We start from the raw sequence: 12,441 nt of genomic DNA on the forward strand, positions 1-12,441 counted from the left end.
AACTTTAATAGTTTGTCCCATGTCCCTCTTGTCCTGTTTTGAGTTTTATTATAGGCATAGTATGTTCTGAAATTATTTAAAAATTGGAAAAGTTAGGTGTTAACTGAATGTTATGAAACAGTTCTCAACCCCTTCACTATCTTGTGCATATATTTATGGCATTAAAATGTCCCCAGATACTGTACCCTTTTGTCTAACAGACAGAAGATCATTAGTAGCAAAGCATGCACTACCAGGAGCCTCAGTTACTCATCAGTCACCTTCCTAAATTTTTTATCCTTGCAGCCCAACACCTGAGTAGAATTCCATAGATTGTATCTGTTGTGTATTTGACAAGAATCTAGAGATGTTGCAAGTAAATACCATGAGACTATCCAAGAACTAGAACATTTTTAGTGGAATCATGAGACCTTGTAGAGCTTCAGCCTACCAGAAAGAGGAGCTATTTCTGCAACTGGTATTGTGAATAGAGCACAGTTATGATCCACTCCACAAATTCTTTAAATACACAGGTATTTTCTTTTGATGACTGAAGAACTTGTTGGTTGTGATGATCAAGGGTTTTAGTTTCCAGTGGAATGGGAAGGCTTTTCCAGCAGTTTGATATGGTTACTTGAAGTTTGACCATCATTTGGAAGAGGTTCCAGGGACACCTTTCCTTGGCCTCAAAGATTCATTAAGCCTCCAAGTGAGTCTTTACAAGAGGCCTCACTGTGGATCTTATACTAGAGATACTCTACCTTTTGGGTTTTTATCTTCAAGGCAGTTTAGCAAGATTCACTATATATATCCAGGAGAGTTATAAATTCTAAGAGTAGTCAATTTTATAGGTACATCCTTTGATGCTAACCTCATAGTAAAGACTCAAACTAAAGGAAGTTGGGCCATTCTTGCCCCTTTTGCCCTCACCTCTTGGCAGCTGTCATTATTAATGAAGAGGGCCTTCTACTGTGTTTGGTGAGGGTGATCTGTCATCATTTTGGGAGAAAGAGTGATCCAGTAATTGACCCTTAAAGAATTTATTTTTCACAGGTTGGTCTGAGAAACAAGGTTTTGAAGACAGTGATTACCTATTGTCTCACACAGGTCATAGTGATTACCTACTGTCTCACACAGGTCATCCTGAGGGTTTACTACTGGTACCAGTAGTAAGCAGTGAATTATGATGCAACAAATTGATTTTTTATAGAATAAAATTAGTTTTTCCTTAGAAATCATTAGAAGCTAATTACTCACCCAGTGAGTTCCCTCCTTTCCCATCTCATCTTACAGCCTCTTTTCCAGACTAGTACATGCAAAGTAAGGCAGAAAAGGCTCCAGATGGTACATGTGGTGTACTACAACAGTTACTTTGTCTCTCAGACAAAAGAGTGCAATGTCCGGGGACATTCGAAGACCACCATGAATGTGGCTATATATGGGTGATGGGATTGTGTGAAAAATTTTTTAAAAATTCAGTAGCATTTATAAACACGTTTGGAAGACAGTTTTGTAGTTATAGTTAAAATTTTTGTACTAGTTTACTTAAGTGATGACTTCCTTCCACTGCCAGATGACCATATGACAATCCTCTTCATCTTATTTTTTTAAATTTTTTGTTAGTATATAGTTCTTCAAGCTTAATTGATGGCTGTTTCTTTCATATTTTTTTGTTCATATTTTCCCAACCCTTTGTGGAAGAGACTAGTGTTTTACCTTATATTTTTTGTTCAAGTTCCACACAACTGTATCTATTTGTCTTTTTTTTTTATCTTATGGTTTCCTGTCCCTTAGCATCTATACAGGCATAAAGCACTTAATTTCCTGTTTTAATCTTCCATTGTCCTTATGTTTATCCATGTATTCCTACCCTGTTTATGAAAATTGGTGATAGACCCATATTTTTTGTCACAGCAGTAGATGTTAGTATAGTATCATAGTTTCAGATTACACTACTTGCTTGTCTGTTTTGGTTGAAAGCAATTTGTATATCATGCTCACCATTAGTTTTTAGATCATGAAGGATTTACTGCTCCAGCTACATAAAACATGTATACATGACATTAGTACAGAATAAGTTATTTAAAATTTTTTGGATACAAGTTACATTTTCAACTTTGACATGGTTTATGTTACAATGTAATGAATATTAAGTTCTAAAGGGTTTCAACTCTTTGTCACTGGTTTTCAGTTTGTGTAAAGCTAATCATAAGCAGCATTGAAATTTAATGATAGGCTGGTGCTCAGTGCATACTGAATCAAAATTTTTCATTGTTAAATAAAAAAATATTCCTTTTAGTACCACAGTAGATTTTAAGAACACAGTTTTTCATAAAGCCGTTTATTCAGCGTTCCATCAAGTGTGCATTGGCACTGAAACTACAGATTTTTATACAGAAAAGTTGAGATTCTCTGGTTGGTAACATCTAGGCTACCCTTAAGCTGTATGTGGATGCGTTATACGTCCTTGGAGTAATGTATACCAATGTTAATGTTATCATTACTGTTATTGTTATTATTGATGATTTTTGCTAGCAGCTATGATCTGTATTGCCTTGTTTAACCATTGATGTTGTCTTGTGTTCATAATATGCTGAGCCTTTTTATGCCCTGCTATTATGGTGGTGGTAATGGTGGTGGTGGTGTAGATTTTCAGTCCTTGAATATCCCATTTTCATAGCAAACAATAAATGATGCAGTTTATTCCATAGAATTTTTTGCAGAACATTGCTTGTATGAAGTGTTGAAAATGGAAAATGACAATCGCATGTTGTAAGCCCACTTGTCATGATCTTTTGGTTAGAACTACATAATAATTCCTGCTACAGATATTTAATATAATCTTTTTTACATTCTTAAAGCTCACTTAATTGCCATAACCTTTGCAAAATATATATATATATTTACCTATATACATACGTATTCATTTATTTATTTATCGCCAATATTTTACTCATTTTAAACAAAACTTGTCACTTTGTCTCATTATTATCAGTACTTTTTTATAAGAAAAATCTACACAATACTTAGCAGTGTGGGATGGCTTACATTATTTTTTTTTGCAAAATCTTAGGTTTATTTTGCAAAATTCCTGGATGAACATGAAGCACAGGAATGCAGGATTTTATTAGGTGTTCTAAAAAGAGATTTATGGCAATCTGGACATAAAGGTTACCTTAATCTGTCCATGTTTTATTTTGGAATGAAAGGATGATTAGCTAGACTGTGAATGATTTGTAATTGGAAAGCAGAAGCTCTTGCATGAAAGGTCATGTTTGTATTAGATAGACAATACTAAGAATTTGAAAGAAATCGCTTCCTTGACAGAGACTTGGAGAATGCTAGTCTTGTAGCAAGACACATTTTTTTTTCCTTTCTACATTTTGAATTCTGACAGACCCAGGTTATAGTATGATTGAAATAATTAAGCCTTGTAGATACTTTTATTGTGAATGTTTTAGTGCTAGTATTGATTTAAATAGCAAACCAAAAAATTGATAGGTGATGTATTAGCATATTTGCTATTTTACTGATGCAGAATGGCAAGTGTGGTTGGAGCTTGCTCAGAGTAATGATAGACCTTTTCTTAGGCCAAATTTACTTGTCTTTTCATATAAAGTTTCTTCCTCACTCTTTTAAATACAACCCTTTCTCATTTCTTCTAAATTATGTTAAGAAAATTTGGTTAAAAAATGTAACTTTTTGAAGTTCTTGAACTGAATTGCTTAACAAAGTGCTGAGCTGATGCATTAGTATTTATCTTACCTAATTATTTAAATGAATAATTCTAACATGTGACTTTTCCACTTTTCAAAGCTGACTCTAGTAACATTACACAAGGATGTGAGTGGTTTGATCCTTTTGTTTGTTTGGTTGTTTTTTTTTTCTTTTTTGACGGGAACATCTTGTTTCAACAGGTTATTTTATGGGTTCCTATCAAGTGAGGTGTAATACAAGATTTTATTGTGTGTGTGTTTGGTATGGTTTGGTTTACTCTACATATGCATATGTATCCTTTCATAGGTTACAATTACTTGAAATTTGAAAGGTTCCACTTTGAATTTAAATAGCGTTCTATTTCTGGGTATATATTAATTAATAGCCACATACGTACGTACTAAATTGTCTTTATCTTCAAAGGGTTTTCTAAAGTTAGAAAAATCTCTTAAAAATATATTAACTGTAATATCTTTTTGATGTTTTTATTATATACTGTATTTTTGTTGTCTGTGTGCTTTGTAGTTTAATTAGAATAATTGTTACCAATAATTCAGTAAGGTTTTATAAATTTCTTTATATAAAAGTACAGTACATTGCAATCTGAACCTAACTCTGGACTTTCGTCTGAGGTATTAATGTCAGTGGATGAGGTTTATTGTAGAAGTATATTAGTTTCTAATTTCCTGTTATAATACTAGATTTTATTGTGAGAACATTCTTTGGCAACTTTTAGAAAGTAGCATGTTTATATTTTATGTTTTATACTCTGATGTATCCTGGAACAAAAAATTTTATTTTATAAGGTACTCAATATGTAATGTTCTTGTACAGTATGTAGGCTATGTCTGTGTTCTTATACCATAAGCCATGATGAGGACAGGAGTGTTCTCATGTGTATCAACACCCATTTATGAACTGCAGTATCTCTGACTAAAACACCTTAAAGATGACAAACAGTGATGTAGGATTTCATGATTTTGAAGTAAACTAACTATAAGCTGCTCATTGTACAAATTTGATATGTATTACAAATGTGAAATTGTTTGTGGTTTACAGAGTTCAAGAGTAAAGCTGTTTTGTCATTGAAATCTTTCCCTGGGCTGCAGTAAAGGTTTATGAAGTTGAAAAGCTTTTGAGATGGAAAGAAATTTGGCTGCTCTTATCATAAAAAGGAAATATGGTATCTTACCTCATAACCCTATCAGAGTTAGGACATGTTTACTAATAAAGAAGGGCAGATGTTTACTAGTAAAGAAGCTCAGTTTTATAAAGAAGATACAGCAATAACCTTAAGAATAATTAAAGGCAAAGGGGTCTGGTTTTTGGAAAAACTACTTTATAGGAAGGGAAGAGTGAGACCATCTCTACCTTAGCCCATTGAACATGATACTGCCTCCCCCACCCCCAAGTCCTATGGGGTTCCACCTCTTCCCTTCCTTGTAATAAGCAGTCCAGTAGGTGATTTTTATTTCCCCTGGTAGGAGTGTCTTGTCCAGTTTGAAAGGGTACTGATGGTGTTGTTGTCCTGTCTTCTGTTGTTGGAGGGGCCCTTTAGTAGTGACTGGAGGCTTGTAGGGCTCAGATTCACACCAAGCTTTCTTAGGCTAAGGAAGAAGAAATTCTCAAGGGTATTGTTCCCAAGATTCCCCTTTTTCAAGAACACCATATACTGTGAAAAAAGGGTCCTAATAGAAAGGGAAAGAATGCACTAGGGAGGTTACAGTGGGGAGCTAAATGTTGGAGCCCACCAGTACTTCCTTTCAAGCCTTAATGTGACACTCCAGTAGAATGCCCCCCTTAGGGTCCACATAAGTATTTTGGCTACTGCCGTGAACATTGTTCTGGAAGACTGGAAGCTGGAAGCTCTTTAATAGAAGAGTCTAGCATGAAATTTAGCCATGGCTGTCCTGAGATTTTTCTCTTAGGTGTCCCAAATTTCTGGGTAGCCTTCTTCTGTGGGAGCTTTGTCCTCTCATAAGCGAGGACAAATGTTGCTCTTTCCTTTGTAGCCCTATCAGGTACTGGGATGGTGAAAACAAAGGGTTTTATTTCTGCCATAAACTCTTTGTTTCCCAGTCATCACAAAATTCTGAAATTCTCTCTTCACATGAGTGATTGTTTCAAAAGCGAAGGGGATTGACTCTGTAAAATTGTTGTTGCACTATATTTTCCATTAAACTGGAGAAAGGTGACTTCTATGGTTTTCATTGATATGGTTGGTTCTATTTGGCTTTAACCATCACCTTCAGCAGTTGCTGAATTCCTATTGAAGGAGGGACCAAGTGCCATTCAGTGTTGGAAAAAGCTGCTCTGTCCCGAATTTTACATGCTCAACCTCAGTTTTCCTTTTATTTAATGAGGTATATAGATTGTACATATTTTCCATTTGGTGAAAAGATGCACATTGAGGTGTCTCACCAAAGGTTATCAGTATCATTCTCAGGGGCAGATATTAGATACTACATTCTGATTTGAGGTTTTATTGTCTCTCCTGGTCTTATTACAGTATTGTTACCGGTTGGGGCTCTGGGAGTGAGTAGGCAGTCTCTTAGTATCCATTCTGATTTCAGTGGGGATCAAGACAACTGGTTCAACCTCTTTTTGAGCTTAGGTTTTTATTACCTTGTTCCTATGACATAAGATTTTTGGTGAGAAACTTATCTGCCTGGGCAAACTGTGCAACCTCTCAATCCCCTACTTTAAAGGAGGAGAAATGTATACATATCAATCCCAATTCCATATCCAAGATGGGCCTGAAGTCCTCTTGGGATCATGGATAGCATTTTTGATATGCTGATGCTCAGTAGCAAGTCCTCAAAGGAATTATACTCTCATGGGGTCATCCTTGATACTCTTCATGATTTCCGCATTTCCTCCTGGAATTCTAAAAGTACTGCTACTGCCTGGCAGTATAGAAAGTACAGCAAGCTGAATTTACTATTAGGGAAGCCTGCATGAATTGATGAGCCAAGGCAATTGTATAACCACTGCCTGGCAGTATAGCACATACAGCAAGCAGAATTTTCCTATCTGGGAAGCCTGCATGAACTGATTGAGGTAAAGCAGTGATATGACAACTGCCTGGCAGTATATAAGTCCAGGATTAATCACCACCCCCTAGAGGGTAAAGACACTTCATTTGGGATTGTAGGGACCCATTCAGGGTCAACTCAATATAAGATTGCTGCTTGGGAAAGGCAAGATTCATTTGAAGCATCTTTCTCATATAAAACAGAAGACTATTCCCTAGATCTTCCTGATTCAGAAGGAAAATTTCAATGGCTATATTCACTTCATTTCAAGCATTTATTTATTAGGAGCTAAGTCATTTTGTCACCTGTCAATTTCTTCTGTAAGCTCCTTTGAGGATGAACAGTAGCTACGCTATCAAAAAACAGGTTTTGATGTAGGTAAAACCTATTTTGGTAGCTGCTGTGAGTCCTCAAACCCACCCACTTTCCCTGACAAAAGTGCATGTGACTGGGATAAAAATTTATCTTGCACAGACCTTGTGCGTAATAAAGATGGCCAGAATATGCTCATGTTCTGAGTCCGTTATATTCTATCACTGTGCCAACAAGCACTATTCTGGCCAAGACCAGCTGTAAGAGAATTCTTTGTAATTGGTTGTTCTGTCTTATGGAGGCTTTGGGAGACCATGAGAGTGTAACTCCTTTGAGGACTAACAACAGCTACCAAAAATAGTTTTTTCCTTCATCAAAACCTGTTGCATCATGATTTTGAGGATAATTGTCAAGTGCAACAGGAAGTGGATAAAAGTTGAATTTAAATGGGTTCAGTACCACATTAAAAGTAAGAGTGATAAAGCCTCTTGTGTTAAAACTATATGTTTCAATATCGGAGATGATTATATCAGGAATTTTAGAAACAGGCCAAGTACTTAGGAACTCTTTCCGAATCTAAGCCCCCTTATCAGATCAGATAAATTACATTCTCTGTGTAAATACTTTTCTTGGCTCAGCGTCAAAATCACTTTATTGCAATTGATTCTTATCTTTGAAGACAGTTATAATACAATTCATAGAAACTGAGAAATAATAGGAAAAACACACAGCTAGGGAACAAGTGCTTCCATATAAGGTACAAACTATATGAAAGCCAACCAACCAAAGTACTGCTTGTTTTAATATACAGCACTTTTGGTATTTGAAAGATGACTAGCCCAAAATTTACTGAAATGCAAAATTTCCTCTTCCATGGTAGTGAGAGATGGCCTGCAAGTGCTTCCCCCCAATGTCACATCACTTATGTTCCCATGCTTGAATAGGAAGAGCATTTATTCATTGCTTTGTTACCATAAAGTAGGAGGGTAGGATGTTTTGTTTAGGCCTAGCCTATGTTCTTATATTTAGCCTTGTCTACTAATACCCCTTCAGAATGTCCCTACATACTTAACCCTTAAACGCCGAAGCGGTAAAAATCAAAAACTCCCCCGAATGCCGGAGCCGGTTTTGAGTGAGCGCGGAAGCGGAAAAAATAATTTTTTCAAAAAATCACAGCGCGCTTAGTTTTAAAGATTAAGAGTTCATTTCTGGCTCCTTTTTTTGTCATTGCCTGAGGTTTAGTATGCAATCATCAGAAATGAAAAATAATATCATTATCATATGTAAATAATGCGATATATGGTAGCGAAAAAAAAATTCATACATAATTGTATTAAAATCCCGCTGTGCAAAAAACGGTGAAAGCTAACGAGTTTATTTTTTTTCGTTGTATTGTACACTAAATTGCAATCATTTTGATATATAATACATTGTAAAACAATAAAAGCAACACCGGAAAAATATTATCACAAAATGATGAACGAATTCGTAACGCGCGGACGTAAAAAAATATTTTTTTTAAAAATTCACCGTAAATTTAAATATTGTTCTAGAGACTTCCAATTTGTTTCAAAATGAATAAAAATGATTGAATATTACGATACTGTAAGAGTTTTAGATTAGAATTGCAAATTTTGACCATTTCGGACGAGTTAAAGTTGACCGAATGTCGAAATTTTTATATATATATTTTTTTATATGCACATATTTTAGAGATGAGAAAAGCTACAACATTCATTATTTTTTATTGTATTCTTCATAAATTTGCGCACATTTTGATATATCTAACTCTATAAAACGGCTAATATGGAAAGGAGCAAATATTAGGATAACGCGATGTACACATTTCGGAGTTTTTCGGCCGCGAAGCGGCGCGCGGAGGGAAGAAAATTATTTTTTTCAAAAATTCACCATAAATCACAATATTGTTCTAGAGACTTCAAATTTGTTTCAAAATGAAGATTACTAGGCCGTAAGAGTTGTAGCTTACAATTACGTTTTTTGACCATTTCGGTTGCGTCAAAGTTGATCGCATGTAGTTTTTTCCCAATCATCGTGATTTATTATGCCCCAATATTTCAAAAATGAGAAAAGAACTAAACCAACATTCAATTTATTTTTTATTGTATTTTTCAATGAAATTGCGCACCATTTTGATTATATGAAACTCTATAAAACGGCTAATATGGAAAGGAGCAAAATATTAGAATAACGCAGATTGTACACATTTCAAAGTTTTTCGGCCGCGAAAGCGGCGCTGCGGAGGGAAGAAAAATATTTTTTTCAAAAATTCACCATAAATCACTATATTGTTCTAGAGACTTCGAATTTGTTTCAAAATGAAGATAAATGACTGAAGATTACTAGGCAGTAAGAGTTTTAGCTTACAATTACGTTTTTTTACCATTTCGGTTGCGTCAAATTTGACCGTACGTAGTTTTTTTCCCAATTATCGTGATTTATATGCCCATATTTCAGAAATGAGAAAAGCTACAACATTCAATCATTTTTTATTATATTTTTCATGTATTTGCGCACATTTTGATATATGAAACTCTATAAAACGGCTAATATGGAAAGGAGCAAATATTAGGATAACGCGATGTACACATTTCGGAGATTTTCGGCCGCGAAGCGGCGCGCGGAGCGAAGAAAAATATTTTTTCAAAAATTCACCATAAATCACAATATTGTTCTAGAGCCTTCGGATTTGTTTCAAAATGAAGATAAATGACTGAAGATTACTAGACTGTTATGTATTTTGCTTACCCAAAAATACCAACATAAAAAAAAATAAAGAAATATATATATATATATATATATATATATATATATATATATATATATATATATATATATATATATATATTTATAGACATATATATATATATATATATGTGTATATATATATATATATATATATATATATATATATATATATATATATATATATATATATATATATATATATATATATATATATATATATATATATGTGTATATATATATATATGTGTATATATATATATATATATAGATATATATATATATAATATATATATATATATATATATATATATATATATATATATATATATATATATATATATATATATATATATATATAATATATATATATATCTATATATATATCTATATATATATGTGCGTGTTTCTTTATTTATTACATTTTCCAATTCTGGTACGAATACATAAATAAAAGGAATGCAGGTGACACTTTTCTTTTTGCATACAATGAAATATCGTATTCATGCATAGATATGGAGATATAACAACTTGAAATAATAAATGAAAAAATAAATATAAAACAAATGCAGAATACTCACTCCTAATCCTGACTTCGTTCTATTCTTGTTTTTCTCCCTCCTCCATTGAAGAGTCTTGCATTTTTTTCCTCTCGACATGACGAGGTACAGGTGGAGGAGGGAGACGCGCGCCCTTACGGCTGCTGGGATAGGGCGCGGTCCCGTCCCGTGAGCCCTCCCTGACTGCCGCTGAGTCGCACTCCAATAGAAGACCGCACTGTGGTATTTGCGGTCACACTCCCCGAACCTGCATAGAGCTATCTTGCAGGTGCAACAGAAGAACCGGGTGTCTCTCCTTCTGCCATTCATATGGCACACCCGGCACCGTTTCTGCCTGCGCCCTTCAAGGAGATCCAGTATGTGATCCCCTGGCATCAGCCGACACGGAGGGTCCACTACCCGACGAGAAGGGGTGGTGCGGGCGGGGGCGGCAGCAGGGGCGTCAGCAGCAGGGGCGTCGGCAGCAGGGGCGTCGGCAGCAGGGGCGTCGGCAGCAGGGGCGTTGGCACCTCTATGACCGAAGTAGGCACCCCTTAGGTCTGCCCTTTCCTGTACGGGGAGATCTACAGCTCGGGGCAGGGAGGCAGTGATGGAAGGCCCACTCCTCGGGATTAAAGTTGATGAGGGCATTCCCGGCTACCTCTAGGAACTGTATGTGGGACAACCTCGGAAGATTGTTACCGCGGTACCCACAGTACAGTATGTAGGCATTTTGGAGGGCCAACTGAAGGATGTATTTGAGGAGCTTTTGTGTCCACCTCCTGGTTCTCCTGGCGAAGGGATAATATTGGATGAGCTGATCAAAGAGATCAACTCCTCCCATGTGCCTGTTGTAGTGCCCAATGACGGTAAGGGCGGTCTAAACGAAACTCCTCATACACAACTCGGCCCTGTCCGACGTGTCTTCTTCGCTGCACGATCTCCTCTTGGACAGGTTCATGGCTTGTCGAAATCATGGGGACGAGTCGGACACCCTTCCAACAGATGACAAAGACAGCTCCCTTCCGCCGCCACTGTGTCTCTCCTCTTGCCAGATGTTGCGGATGGCTAGCGAACCGCTTGAGGGAATTCGGGGCCCCACGCACCAACCGAAGGGTACCACTGACGTGAATACCTGCTTCATACAGTTCCTGGGCCAGGGATACCGAGTTATAATAATTATCCATAAACAGGTGGTATCCCTGGTTACGGAAACGATCCACAAGCCCGAAAACAGTGTCACGCAACGTGGAGAAGACCCCGGAATACACCGAAAAGTCCACGACGTAGCCAGTGTTTGGCCTCCGGTTTTAATAAAAAAAAAATTTCACGCCATAATTTTCTTCGGCTTCTTAGGGGTTTTTCAAATACCCCACTTTGATGCTTAGACGTCCTTTGTAAGGCATCATCCCCTCATCCAATGAAAGGTTCTTTCCAGGAATCACGAGAGTTACACAGCGTTCACGGATATAATCCAACACTGGGCGCACTAAAATGAGGCGATCAGAGTTATTCCGGGGAATGGCCCTTCGGTTGAAGGCGTTGAAATATCTGTCCAACACCAGGAAAGTATCACGGGGCATAACGCCGGGACATTGGGCGTACCCAGAAAAAATTACGCCTCCAATATATCCTGACGTCGGAAGCAGGCAACAATCCAAAAAAAACGTGGAGGGCCCCAAAAAAGAATGCCGCCATGTCAGGGAGGTTGCAACCCGCCAATAATATGACAATGTCGTGCGCAATTCATCACAGCAGTACCTGGCGTAGTCCGCCGTCTCTGCTACCAGGTACTCCAGCAATTCCCGCGTAAGGAAAAGCTGAACGAAACCCAGAGGAGTCAGGGGAGCAGGTACGGTGAGGCCAGGATTTGCCGCGAATGGATGCATGGTAGGTGTTGTGGGGTCCTCTGTCCACCCATCCTCGCTTTCGGACGACCGAGATTCACCTTGGCTGCTCGCTCGACTATCCGACCTTCTGCGTGCCCGTGCCCGCGCACGTGCACGAGCGCGGATACGACTACGAACACGAGACCCCCTCACTGGCCCATCTCCCTCACTCAAGCCTTCGCTTTCTGTATCATCCTCATCGGC

At 37.2% G+C, this 12,441-nt stretch overlaps 1 protein-coding gene across 18 annotated transcripts in view; it reads left to right on the forward strand.

Moving 5' to 3' along the window:
* Positions 1–12,441, forward strand: part of LOC135222782 (popeye domain-containing protein 3-like) — a 482,284-nt gene that overhangs the window by 386,666 nt on the left and 83,177 nt on the right. The gene's annotated exons all lie outside the window — the stretch shown is intronic.

This window comes from Macrobrachium nipponense, chromosome 20, assembly GCF_015104395.2.
Source record: "Macrobrachium nipponense isolate FS-2020 chromosome 20, ASM1510439v2, whole genome shotgun sequence".
NCBI classification, from domain to species: Eukaryota; Metazoa; Arthropoda; class Malacostraca; order Decapoda; family Palaemonidae; genus Macrobrachium; species Macrobrachium nipponense.